This window comes from Seriola aureovittata, chromosome 21, assembly GCF_021018895.1.
Source record: "Seriola aureovittata isolate HTS-2021-v1 ecotype China chromosome 21, ASM2101889v1, whole genome shotgun sequence".
Taxonomy (NCBI): domain Eukaryota; kingdom Metazoa; phylum Chordata; class Actinopteri; order Carangiformes; family Carangidae; genus Seriola; species Seriola aureovittata.
The window spans coordinates 5,346,922-5,361,836 of record NC_079384.1 but is presented as its reverse complement, the minus strand read 5'-3'; positions in this window follow the sequence as shown (position 1 = coordinate 5,361,836).

Genomic DNA, 14,915 nt, shown 5'->3' with positions numbered 1-14,915 from the left:
GCTTTCCAAGAGTCAGACCATAAGTTTGATGCCACTCTCAGAGGCTTCAGCCAGGAGACCCTTAGATCAGCAAGGGGAAATGGAAAATAACAAACTAAACTCAAACTACAGTAAAATCCCCAAAAGGTACCAGCCCACTGTGAGCCAATAGTTGCTGCTTCTTTGAATGTCACTTCCTATGAGTGACCTTTAGCCAAAACTGATCCAGAACTCAGTATTCAGTCCCTAACACGTAGTTCTGAAGATGCCTTTTTTCTGTGATTGAATCAGGGATGGGAGACGATACTGTATTATGTTTTGTTTTCATGAAAGACGTACGTTGTATTCATGTATACTTGATGTACCTATTCAAAGAGGTGTACCTGTTCATGTTTTTTCTGGTACTAAGTGGTGCTCCGGAGTCTTTTCTGGTTGCTTAAAGGAAGTCATAATGTTTAAGCCTGATGCGTTTGTTTGCGTCTTCCTGTTTGACTGTAGAGTGCAGGTTTCCTTTGGCAACCAGAAGTGGCTGTGTAGATGTACCGGGGGAGGTAAGAGTCTTACCTTTTAATTGCAATTCCTGTCTGTTTCTATGAAAACACGGGAAGATGTTGCCCATCACCCGAGAGAGAGCAGAAGACATGAAAACTGAAGCATAACATCGTTTTATAGGCCGAAAATAAAATCAATATCAGATGCTGATGTCTTTGTGCCTTTTGGAGTGTTTTTGAGGACGCGCCTACACGCGTATGCCGTGGACAAGAATAGTTTGTATCATAAAAGCTGTGGAAGAGCCGCAGTCTGTCTGCGCCCCTTCACAACAACACTGGCTGATGATGCTATTATGAAGCAGACAGCGGGTCACAGTGGACCTGCCACAGAGCCTGATCGTCAGCAGCGACACAGGCCGACCTGAACGTCTGTGAGCAGATAGCGGGGAGAAATTGAGTCATTATTACTGTTTGACCTTTTGTCTTGGGAACGGGGGGGGGGGGCTCAGAACACACAGCTCAGTATATTAAACCATCAGCCGGGGACAAACTAAACATGGTTCCATGGTTATTATTTTAATTGTTATCAGTTGCTGAATGCTGGGATTTAGTTGCCACATGATGGTTTAGGAAAAACAAACTCATGCATAATTTTAATGTTTTTTACAAATGATAAGTCTGAAGGTTTAAAGGGAAAATCTCACTTAAAGTCACTTCAAGAAATAATTCAATTTCAGTTTGAAAAATGCATTTATTTGTGATCTGTCCAAGAAAGAAATTAGCAGATCAATATCAATCTCAATCTGTCTGGGGGGGGGCACATGATTGTGCCTCTCATTAACAACACCAGTGTGTCTCCTGAAGAGCTTGGTGTTGAGTCGGAGCCATAACCGGCTTTATGTGTCCTCCCACAGCAGGAGGCCTCGTCCAGGAGCTGCACAACATAAATCATTAAGTCTGATAACTGATCAACAGAAGATTCAACAGATTCGATCAGATTTATTATCTAACTACAGTAGTTTTGGTTTGCAGTTTTTGTCGGATGCATTTCTAGTAAACAAAATCAACACAATAACAGTCCTTTTAACTCTTGACAGAAATTGGAGCAACACATTCACATGATGACGTCAACAGGTGATACTTACTTTTTCAAATGTAGCTACTTAAAAGAGATTGTGTTTTCAACATTATACCTAGAATGAGTTTCATTTGAATGGAGGCCTCCCGGCAGTGAATCAGATAATTGCATTATATTTCGTCAGTGGGGAGCGACTACAGGATTTGTCATCAGATGACATCATCACCACAATCTGCCTCACTGCGCTTCTGCTTAATGAGCAGCTGTTCAAGATCAAATCAAATCTGAATTGTAAATAAAAAACAACATTTGTTAAAGCGTTTTGCATTTGAATGAATATTTATCTTTATTGAAGCAACTCAGTAAAATAAATCGCTTATATTTCTTCAAGCGCAGTTCACTTAATGTTACCTGAAAGAGAAGTGGTGGTTGCGCTCTAACAGGTCACAGAACACCAACTGATAAGTTAATTAACTCATTAACTAACTGAATTAATTAACTGTATATGCCACCAGTTTGTCAGTGTCATCTCTGTGAGAGACTGTGAGTGAAAAGTTTGAAAGGAGATTTGTCGTCTGGAAACTTATTGAAGGAGCATTTCACCAACTTGGGAGCCAACTCAAAATGAGTGGAGAGAAAAGTGCTTCATACCACGGCCTCCAACCAAGGGAGAAAAACCTCCTGATTGTTTTTCTTTTGGACAGCGCAGCGAGTGTCTTTGCTTTATGTGTCTCTTACTTCAGCAGACTCACAGGCCGGACCACCAGCCACTGATTTAGAGCAGTTATAAAAGTAATCGGAGCTACGTCTGTCTTGATGTATGATTATGTAGGTGGACACCTGCCCAAACCGTGGCCGGGGTATAACGTAAATATAATGTAACCCCCCCCCCCCCCCACTATGAATGTATTCATGATCCTTTTTTTTTATTCTGTAAGCACTAATAAAGTCCTCACATAATTCAATGATTGCAAGATAAAAAGTGCTGTTTTATAGCAGGTAGGAATTTTGAAACTGGATCAGGCGCACCGCTCTACACCCCTTAAAAACTGTCTGTGTGTGTGTGTGTGAGAGAGAGAGAGAGAGAGGAGAGAGAGAGAGAGCTGAGGGGGGGGGGGTAACTTTCATTAACAGCTCTCTTCCCTCGGGGCCCTGATCTGTGTGTCTGACGGCGGTAATGTCAGCGTGCATCACTCAGGGACTTTAGGGAGAAAGTAATGTGATTTAACCGGAGCACTGATTTCCTGATGGCCTTATTGGCGCTCTAATAAGAACAAGATGAAAACAGATAAACAGAGGAAGAAAAAATTAAGAAGTAAATGGAATGATAAAAAAAAAAATGTCATGTCGCTGAATACTTTGAATATGTTGTGTGTGCTGTTGGGTAAATGGATGCTTACTCATGCTCACAAAATGACTGGCACCCAGGGGAAGCCCAGGGCATTTCGAGGGATATGACTAATGCTATGTGTCCAGGGACAGGGAACTTACAGCAGGTGTGCAGCTCCCAGGGCGGCACCTCTGCAGGTTCCTCTGGATACTCTGACAGGATGATGGAGGAAAAATCACCCCCATCTGTCTCCTCATCACCCCTCAATGGGAGAGAATGGATTTAGCGGTGAATGATAGTCATTGTGAAGAGAATGAGGCACCTGGCAAGCACTATAATAGCTGATTTTCATCCAAATTGGCCATAGCGCTCATCAGCGCAACATAATGGGGATTTGGCCCATCTGCACCAGCTGGGAGAGGTGGTTTTCTGCTGGGACCAAACGTGTTTGTCTCTGCACTATGACATTGTAAAGGTGCAGAGGCAATATTTTTGCATTTACACAGCTTTTATCATGTAGCTCAGATTCCGAGCCAGAACTCTGTAGCAAAAAGGTTTCATTCCCAGATCACCGACTTTAAAATCTTAGGTAAAACGTGTCAGCATACAGCGGCAAAAAGTCAAATATAACCATAAAAATACATGTATGTATCTGTTAGAAAGCAAGCTAGCAAGGAGAGATGAGCTGATGTCCTAGACTTTTGATCTGGTGCCCCTGGTAAATGGAACGAGGGACGGAAACATTGATTGTTAACATTAATATTAAGAAGTGTAACTTATGTTCATGCAAGGAAACAAGAATTTAATTATCTAATTTTGCTCATATTGTTGCCAGCGGTGAAGAATATATAATACATCATGAATAACACTGCTCATGTCGTCAAAGTTAAAAGCGACTGATTTGTCCAAACTTTGGATGTAAATGAGGTTTTATTGAAACAATTCATGTGGAATATCATGTCCTTATTGCTGTTTCACCTCGTTGTAGCAGTTTAATTAATTTATTTATGAGCTTGCCATAATGCATTGTCAGCTGGTCTCATACATGATTCATGTGTGAACTACAGGTCGGCCACTAGTGCCCCGGCTTCAAAGGCCGAGGAGCATTCGATACTACATTATTTTGCGGGGGTAGGGTTACATTAGAGTCACCATGACACAGATGTCAGAGTGTTATTTGATTCATGCATATTTACATGTTTGCCAAGGAGGTATTGATTGGCGTTTACAGCAGCATGTAGCGCTGACCTTCTCCTACACCTGTGGATTTTACTGATGAATCCGATCGAACGGCTGAAGAAGAAGAAGTACCATGATGTTTAGGAGTGAGGCTCTATGCTGAGATCCAAAGCCGGCGTCTGAGTGCAGGATGAGTTATCAAACATTTAAAACTGTTTTAGAAGAGGAAAAAAAGATGTTATTATTTATTTTTTACATAGCCTATATCTATATTTGGCATATAACAAGAGATTAATGAACAACACAGGGACACAGGATTCAAAGCTGGAAAGTATTTTTCATTTCAAAGGGCCTTGAAAAAAAAACCCAAAACAAAACAAAACAATTTCCACTCAACCCCAGTCTGAGCTGCTGCAGAAATATTCACCAAACAAATTGGTCCTCCTCCTGAAAGCTTTTCCTCTTTTAATGTGATCAAGTGCATGTTTGCATCTTTTCTTTTAAAGCCAGTTTCTTCAGTCAGAGACAGGGGGGTTTTCAACAGCTGACATTAGCTTAATTAAACTCTGCTAGCAACGGTTGTCATTTTGAAGTGACGCAAAGTGAAGGTTGCTGGATAGAATTAAAACTATAAGCCTGATTCTGCACATCCGTATGGAAACAAGGATCCATTCCTTTAGAAATCTTTTTTTTTTTTTTTAAATGTGGTGAAGCAACAGTAACTATGAAGTGGGAGTTACTCCTACTTTACTAATCAGGAGGAGAGATACTCTTCAGCGCACTGGAAGTCTCAGTGGATGGATTCTAATGAAATTGTGAGTTTTTTTCTCAGACATTTAATGTCAGGATTATTTCACAGAAGATTAACCCCCCTCCATTGGATCCACCATTTATTACCTTTTTTCACTTACAATTGCCCTAAAACGCCGTTCATCATGGCTGTTTCCAAAATGGCTCCATATTTACTATATAATCCACCTTGAGATGATGATTATCTGAAATTTCAATTAACTACTCACTACTATCTGTTATACAGGATGTGGTGAGTGAGTGAATGTGCATGCAATACAGCTAATAACCTTTTTTCATGAGACATTTGGTTTCTGCTTGATAATGAGCGTCTTGTAAGAGGGAAAGAAAGGAAAGGAAATAGTGGTGTTGAGGTTTCCAGCACCTGGCCACTGCTCGGCCCCCCCTTAATTTGCATTAATTGGAAGATACGCAGAGGAGAGGTCTGGAGTCTTGTTAAAAGTTATAGTGGGTAAAACTCCTGTTACTTGTTAGGAACTGTCACTGAGGTAATAATGTTGCATACAGAAGCTGTCGACATGTTTTTTGGGAATGTTCTGGAGCGGCGCGGTGCCTCACCTTGATTTTGGGCTCGCCTGTCTGGCCGTCGACGCCTCTATAAAACTCACACATGAACACATTTTATCTTGCTTAGTTTTTTTTACTCATTATAAAACCTTTTTAAATCGTGTGCAGTGACATCCTCCAGGAAGTCAGTATGCGTGTGTGAGCAAAAAATGTGTCCAGCAGATAAAACCAAAATTTCGTCAACAACTCCATCATCATTGGAGCTCTTCCATCTTTAGCCTTTTTTTGTTGTTGTTGTCATTTGTAGGCGTTTTGCTCAAAGGACTGATAATTTTGTTTTTCATGTTTTGTTTTCCTCTCATCTAACTCTTGGCAAGAAAGAGAATAATTCTATTTCCCAAAGAGTAAAGATTTCTACAAGGCTGTTAAAGCAGAAAGCTGTGGTTAGTATGATTACCAGCTCAAACATTTCTCAGTTATGATGGCCCCCGGGCTGTGTGACAACACCTGCTGTTCTGCTCTTCTTCTGCTTCCCTCTTTTAGGTCCTCTCTGACACCTTAGTCCCTCCGACCTCACTCACAGATCGGCCTCGTGTCTGGCAGTTCATCTGAGCCGGTTTGCTTCTCTTTCCCGCCTCACAGGCTGGTGGGTTTCAGGCACTGATTGTATTTAGTTCATCCTTTGTTCATGCCACATGTAGTCTTAGTATCACTGTCTGCCCCTCGGTTCATCCTCGGCCCATTATCTGAGCTCCTTTTCATTTCTCCCTGGCCGTCCCAGAAGTCTGGCCCACAAACAGCATGACTGACAGATGTTACTTGCACATCTGGACCAATCCTGATGCACACAGAAAATCTTCTTGGCTGTCAACACTGGAGGATAACAAACCCAGATGTGAAAATATATTGGCCAGACTCAGTTACATTTTGCTATCGAGGATGTTTTCCCCTTCACCCCCCCAGATGTCTTATGACTTATTTCCTGTCTCCATATTCACCTGCTCACCTGTTTCTCATCTTCACTCATCTCGCCTTCTCCTCCCACTCACACATCTGAGCCCAGTCCCCTCATTACCCAGGCCGCTACTAACATCAGCCCTTTTTTTCCCCACTCAGTGTCCGATCATCTGCTTTCGTTCCTGTTCCTGTTTGTTCTGCGTTTTCATCAATCAAACAATTTGGGTTCCACCCTGCCTGCGCTGATATCAGCAAACCGTAACTGAATGATCCGACCGAATAAAAGACCCAGCAGAGTCTTTCGAAGGACACCCTTGATTCCCAGCCAGCCTCCCAGCCTTGACGCCACCACCCTGCCTCAGTGGCCTTGTTCACACCTGGCATCTTGGGTGATTCAATCACAGGTGGTAAGCTATAAGTGCCTCAGTTCACACCTGGCATTAGAATGAGTCTCCACATGAATGACCACTCGTGATCAGATCTCACCTCCCCGCTCTATATACAGATGAACATGTGCATCATTTCTGTCTGCAAAGACCAAACACGCTGCAAAGACCAAACACGCTGTTGTTATTAGTCAGTCTGACTATTACAGATGGGTGTGTTGTCAATGTGTCTGTGTGTGTGAGAGAGAGAGTGGGGGCGAGTCAATATGTGGGGGTCAGTGTTGATGTTATGGTGGGCCGCAACAAATATATCAGTGTGTGGGAAACAATGTGAGAAGTGTCAAAGTATTTTAGGTTCATAATGAAACTGTCAGTTTGAGTGGGCGGTCCTTCAGTGTGGTCCAGACCGGCTCTGAAACGTGTGTTCACGCCTGTACTCAGAGCTACAAGGCCAGTGTCTGTATACGGGTCCACCTCTCCTACCTGAGCTGATACCAGCTAACTATGACACCTAAATGCTGGTTTCATACCCACACTTCACCACTGCACGCTGACCTCACACATCATGGTTGGTTTATGTCGAGTTTTCCATTATACATTTCTTCCTGAATTGAAATGTCACTGTGGTGATTTGTTATGGCCTGAACGGGGCAGACATAACACAGTTTACATCAGTCTTATTTAAGGATCATAATATATCTATGTCAGTAAATACATCTGGCTCAAGTGAACTGATCTCATCACAAAAATGACCTTTTACTCTTGGATTGCATCAGTGTGGTGCACCCTACTCTTTTCATTCATTGCAGGCATTAGAAATGTGTAAACATATACAAGCATACACAGTATGTACACAATGTATTGTATATGTCAGCCATCGCTCCCTGAGTGTTTGTGCGTGCCACAAGTATCTGTTCCACCAGCTGCCACCTGCCCTCACCGGCCGCAGGAAGAGCGAGGCTGTCTGCTGGTTCCCTGTAATGCTGTTGCCCTCGTGTCATCCTCCCAGTCCAGACACCGGCCGTCTGGCCACACTACCATTGGTATGTGTTAGCAGTGACCTTCAGGAGGAACATGAGCTGAGTCATTCTGCACCCTTTGAAAGCATTTCTCCTGGGCTGACAGACCACCAGACTCGGGAGGAGATGGGAAAATGAACGAGTGAGGGTTTGAGTAGGACTGGGAGGCAGAGGTAGAGGGGAAGGAGGGATGAGGAGATAACGTAATGACTAGAGAGGGCTGGGGGTGAGATAAGATGAGAAATTAGCCTGTGCTTTGGGCATCGACGTAGAAAAAAGGGAGGGGATGACACAGTTTGTGTGTGTGTGTGTGTGTGTGTGTGTGGGGGGGGGGGGGGGGGGGGGGGCTTGCAGGGTCCTGGGATGAGTCACCAAGCTCTTCTCTAGTTTCAATCTTCAGTGCCATCCTTTAGCACTACTGTAAACGCAGAGATGCAAATGATGGAAAAAGGAATACTTTTGGGTCTGCTGTCATGATAAACTGTCCCGATAAAACAAAACAAAAAACAAACTACAGTTACAGTAATGTGCTGCTGCAAGGGAAACAGAAAGCAGCAGGAAGACAAAAAAAAAAGCTACTTAACTTCATTACAGTGGTAAACACTATTAGAAAGGTGTGGCAAATTAGCTTGAATTTCCAATTAGCAGCTTTTGTCCGTTGAGTCCAAAAACACATCAAGGCATCGATCCATTATAGAAAATCTTTACGCAGTTACATCTGGCCTCTGAGGGGGGGCTCTTGAAGAAGCTTAGCAACAACAAGGACTGCTGAGAGAGCTAATCCACTGCGGCGAAAACACACATACGCGTTGAAGCTTTATATAGCCAAAGCAACAATAAACCTGTGCGAGGTGTGTATAAGGTTGGTGCATTGGAGCATTAATGGCTGCACGCATAAATCTGATTGGAGTCACACATGTCAGCTGGAAGCCAAGCAGCTGATGAATGAGCCGCTGATGGTGAAGCATGAATAAAGCAGCGGACACCAAACACCTAGTTCAGATATAAGATCCGCATTTGAAGGTTCTGCAACTCGTGATTATGTAATTCTACATCTGCTGTTGTATTGATTATTTGATTGTATTGACAAAAGTAGACAAACTAGCGTCACCGTAGCGCCGATTTGCATCACTCCCATTGGTGGAATAAGTCGCTGAATTGATTGAATTTCTGTGCAATAGGAGAAGAGGAAGCAAGAGAGTGGGACAAAGAAGAGCGAGAGGAGACGGAAAAGACAGATTGCGGATTCATTACTAAATCAATAACACTTAGAAGGCTTTTATAAAGGGACTGATTCAAACACTATATATTTTGAAAGAGGAGGCCCTTCAGCATTTCGGGGCAGATTTGTTGGCCTTCCACCTGACACACTGAACAGAGCGGAGCGACATTCATCACTCTCTATACAACATGATCTCTGTTACTGTGGTTCAGTCAGTCAGGGCAACACACTGAAGCAAATCTTAGAGGCAGGTAGGAAAAAAATCTCACAGACTATCTGAAGATTCACCCACTCACCTGGTATTTTAGGAGAGGACTGTCACCAGGGTTTCCTCCCTCTCCAGCGCCTAGCTGTTTGTTATTTTACTATACAGACAAGTTAACCTGTTGTAAGACACTAGCAGGAAATATATTCATAACATGTATGAGAAACTGACACTAAATGTGTGCAAACCTGTTGGAGTATGAGTTAAATAGACATAAAGGCTGCTTCTTGTAATATGTAATTCTCATGAATAGCTGATGTAAAACATGGCAGCGGATCTGTTTTTAATGCGAAAGCCAGCAAAACACTGAGTGATGTGGAAAACGAAATTAGCTGGTGGATTGAACGGGCATCAATAGATTTTTTTTTGGCCACTTCACTGGTGTCCACAGAGCCCTGACCACTACCCCGTTCAACACTTAAGGGATGGATTTTTAATGAACTGTTCCACTCTATTCCAAACCGACTGCAAGCCGGGGCCTGATGTTAGCTCATAACAACAACAGCATCATATTAATGCTTGTGGTTTTGCGAGTTTAGATTTGGTTCCAGACATTTTTAATTAACAGATCAGAGAAAACGAAGGCATCAGCACCTTTGTGTTTAATCGAGGTTCATTTCTATCCCTTAGAAAATGCTACTGCCTGCAGTTACCATGATGATTATGTTGCCAAACTTCTGGATACATTCACATTTGTGACCACTGAGCAAAATTCAATTCCCAGTGTGTTCTTTCTAATGGAGTCAGAAGAGAGTGGAGTGCGTGAGTGTCGGGTTTAGTGGTTGCGAAACAGCGAGGCATTGAGTGTTTAGTGCTGGTTCAACTCGACATGCTCAAATCTGATGCTGGGAAGCAAAAAAAAAACAACAAGTGGCAATTATGAAAGATGAGTGAACTTTTTAAAAATGTTGTTACACCAGCATAAAATTCCAACATCCATTTATTTTAATCTATTTAAAATTAAACATTTCATTGTTTCACTGGTTTGAAGGAAGCCGTCTGTTTCCTACTTTCATATACAGTCTATGGTTGTTTACCACTTTTTTGAATGAATGGATTAAATGTGCAGGATGTAACATATTAGATCCAGTATATTGCATTATTATTATGGTATCTCAGTTATTCATACTGAAGCACTGTTTTTCTATACAAACTATAGGCTTCTGTATTTCCTTGAAACTCTGTCCAAAGATCAACAAAGAAATGCATTTTGCAGTAATACATAATCTCTTGATCGGACAGCCATGATGGGAGCTTTTATCTGAGCCACAGCACAAATGGCATTTGAGGGATATCTCAGTGGATGGGCAGCCTTTGACTCCAAAGGTTACTGTTTCATTCATTTTTCAGCAAATGCATTTCTGTTGATTTTACTTCTTCATCAACAACAAAGGACTTTCTTTGCATCTCCTATGAAAAATGTTTGTTAGTCTTTTGCCTCATTCTACACACAGTTTGGCGCAGACAGGCACAAACGACTCACCCTGGATGCATTTCTTTGGACGTCTCTGTTTAGAGGTCGGGGAGTGGAAACTAGAAGAACACAAACACGAAGAGGCAGTGAAATCTGTCAGCACTCACCTGCGGCTGCAACCTCAGGCATGTAATGCAGAGCGAAGCGCACGTTTGTAGAGCAGAGTAGTGATCCTCATTACTTCCTGTGCACACACACATATAGTACATGCACACACACTACGACTATCTCCAATCCCAGGGTTGATTTCACATTTTCATAAGAAGGGGGAGGTTACCAGATATATGGAGCTATTTCCCCTCTTGAGCCTCATCTCTCCTCCACACACAGAACCACACACGTTGTCCTGAATTATTCATGACATCTGGAAAGTGACGCGCAGAAAAGAAATTCTGTGAATGAGAAAAAAAAATAAATAAAAAATTCAGCCCCAGTCCATCAGCTGGTTCCATGTATGAGTCATCCATCACTGTGGGTGCAATTGCGGAAACTCTTTCCTATCTCTCGCTGTAACTCACACACACACACACACACACACACACACACACACACACACACACACACACACACACACACACGCACATACACATAAAATCACTGAGATTGTGAATTTTTCATTTGCTTTGTCTCTCTCTCTCTCTCTCTCTCTCTCTCCCTCTCTCTAGAAGGAAATTTATTCCCAAAGCCAATTCTTGCAACAGACAAAATGAGGAAGTTAATAATAGCAAGGAGGGAGGTTGTTTGTGGATGTGGATGTGTGTGTGTGTGTGTGTGTGTGTGTGTGTGTTTTTGTCTGTCAGTCTGTCTATATATTCATGGAGCAAATGAAACGTCCTGACAACGCTAGAAATCTGAGGAAAACACTGCAGGAACCGCTGCCCTTGATTCTTTATATCATTATGATCATTAATTAAATATGCATCACATGAAGTGAATTTAACTAACCTGTATAAACAACATACTACCTCTGTGTTTCTGATAAAAACTGATAGGAAGTGTTTTGATATTAATTCTTGGAGTTGCTGTCGAGAAGATGGAGTCGACAGGGGCCCTTACAAGTACACTAATACAAACCTGTGTGCGTGTCTCCTCATACATGAGAGCCTGGGCGGATGACTAGCTCATGCGTCGAGTGAAAGTGGGTTGCACTACTTGTGGATGGAACATGAGGGGCAGGTGAGAGGCAGAGAGAGAGAGAGCTTCAGACACCATAGGGGCAGAGATGATGGAGAGAGAAGAAGCAGTCCTTAAAAGAGGCTGAGCCTGGCTGCGTGTACATCCATCTCATTGACAGGAGGTGTGATTAACAAGGCCACCTGCCTTCTCTCCGGGACACCAGAGGGACCGTTTGGTTGCAGCTCCTTTGCATTTTCTTGGTGTCATTTAGAAAGAAACCTGAAAAAAAAAGGTAAACCTTGATGTGAAGGTTCACCTGATGATGCGCTCTGCTAATCTGCATCAGCTACTCCATTTATATTTCCCAATCAGCGGCTCATACAGCAGCTGTTAGCCTAGATGACTGTCATTCCAGTCATGTTCATTCTTCTGTGCTGCCTTTGTAACTTGACACACTGCTGCTAATACTCTCTCATCAACGCTCCCTTCATCTCGCCCCTCCTCCTTCTTATGTGCCGAAGCTTGTGGCGTTCTTGAGCTAATGTCCACGTATGTCTTTGTCATGTGAGTACATCATCTCCCATCTCTATTGAGATCTCCCTCACAGACTTCTCCACCGTATCTTACTGTATAATTATCTGCAAGAACTGGTGAGTTCTTTAACACAAATGTCTCTAAATCAACATATAATTGTGTTAGTTGCAGCCGAGAACTATATTTAGAAGTTTACTGGCATTAATCAGCAGCTGCAACTTGCTGCGAATTTAAGCGTCATGAAGTGAAGTACAGTAGTCCAAAGGGTAGTTTGCCAGTTTCTATCTGTTCTGCTACTTTCTGGTTAGGTATTAATTTTGTGCTGTTATTGCTCTTCCAAGGGCAGAAGCTACGTGGCTGCAAGAAAGATCAAAAGTGGTCACAGAGTAAAATAACAGCATAATTTGTGTTCTAGGTAAAGAGGAGAGCATTATGCATAATGGGAAAATGCCATTCAAAAGGTTGCAAACTTTGTCACTAATGTACTAATATACAAAGAAATAGAGAAAGTTGATTCTCGCTTGTTTATGCCCATTAGAGGCAATAAGTACATTTATGTCGTTGCTGACGGAATGAAAAGAGACAGTGAAAGCAACTGAGGCCTATAAGATAAGTATGATTCAGCAGTTAGTGTAATGAAACCACATAAAGAAGGTTTCAATGATTCCCTGCCCTCCCATGAGTAACCTCCTACACATCTTTTTACCATTTAGAAAAGTGATCCTGCCTTGCAACATTTATGACGGATACTTAAGGTGTCCCAGAGAACAGAGGGCGAAGGTGGGGAGGAGGCAGGATGAGATGGAGAGAGATGGTAGCTGGGAGCCATTTGTTAGTGAGTAGTTTACAAAAGGTTAACAGACTGAATGTTGAAAAAGAGCATGTGTACACAGAACACCTTTTCCTGGAATAAACATAGGTATATCATATTACATACAAGCTGAGTTGTGCAAGATACTTGAGAATTGTAATATAAAAAGGACTAAGATTATGCTGGGATTTTACATACCAAGTTGTTACTGAAAGAATAATATGTAGAATTATTACAATTTCTTATCAAAGTTCGAAAAGATTGAAAAGAGCAGCTTAAGACTTTGAAAATGAAATGTCAAGTGCCATTTTCATTTTCAGATTGTTATAAAATTGCATTTTCATTTTCATTTTAACCGCAAAAGAGCGTGGTGACATGTAAATGAAAACGCAATAGATGTTTTGCAAATTGCATTTAGCTATATTGTCCATTGTAAACCAGGTTAAGACTTTGAAAATGATATGTCAAACAGCTTTTCCAAGTATGTGAACATGAAAATGCTAATTGGTTTATTGCATTTTCATTTTCATTTTTACTCAAATAACACATACATATGTGGAAAATTAAAATGCTATTGTTGAATTACATTATCATTTGAATATAGTCCCTGTAGGCTTCCATAGTTATTACTTTGGTTACTCATCCGAGCTCCGGTAAAGATGCCTTTAAGCCTCCACATATGTTATTGTTTGTATTTAACATGTATAAAAAACAAAATGAGGCTAAATGGATAAACAAGCAGCCACTAATGACTCATGATAAGTATTTCCAAAGAAAATGGGGATTTATTAGAATTAGGATAACCAGTTACCAAACATCTCAACAATTCAACTTTTAAAACTGGAAAATCCAATCTTCTTCTTTGTCACACCCAAATGAGACAACCACCATGTTGCTCACACTCCGCATATGGAGGCACCATCTGACACATATGCTGGCCAGGCAGAATGGGACCAGGGTGGTAATGACTGTTCATGTTAATTCACACCTTGCTCTCAGCGGCTGTGGGTGGACCAGTGAAGAAGCTAAGAGCACTTTGGGACCATGTGGGGAGCCATTCCCTCTCCCGCATGAGACGATGCGGAGAGAGAGAGTGTTGGTGCAAAAAAGAGAAGACGGTGCTTCATGACAGACAAGGAAAACAGTGGTAAATGTTGTACCATACTAGATTTTTGTCATTACACATGAGATGGAGCCTACACAAACTCTGTTGTATTAATGAGCAACAGTGGTTTATTTTAGCTGGGGAGCTAACGGCCTGTACAGTTTAGTTTTGGGTTTTTATATCGTAATTTAACTTACAATTTGTCTTTCCAGATCAACATGTGGAAGGATCCCGGAGGCTGCGAATGCTGAAGCTCAATTAAATTTGTGTGAATTCCAGATAAATAAAGGGAGGTTATTGACTTGTCTTCATTTTTTTCCCAGCAAATTTCCCCACGTTTATTTTTGCTTTATTTTGGGAATTCACAAGGCTGTCATTTCCCACCCGAGACTTGAGGTGAAAAAGACAGCCAAGCCATGTGGGTAAACCAATTTCCGCAGGAGATGGAACAAATATAATATAAGTATAAGCTCAGGGGAGACACTTGAGATAATTAAAAAAGAGGCTTCTCAAAGCAAATTGGATATAAACTGTGCAACAAATTAGGTTTAGCATTTACACATATGTACCGTGGGTACACAGAGAAGCATACAAGACCACACACCACAGGACACACACATGTCTGTGCACCCACGCTTGCACATGCCGCTTG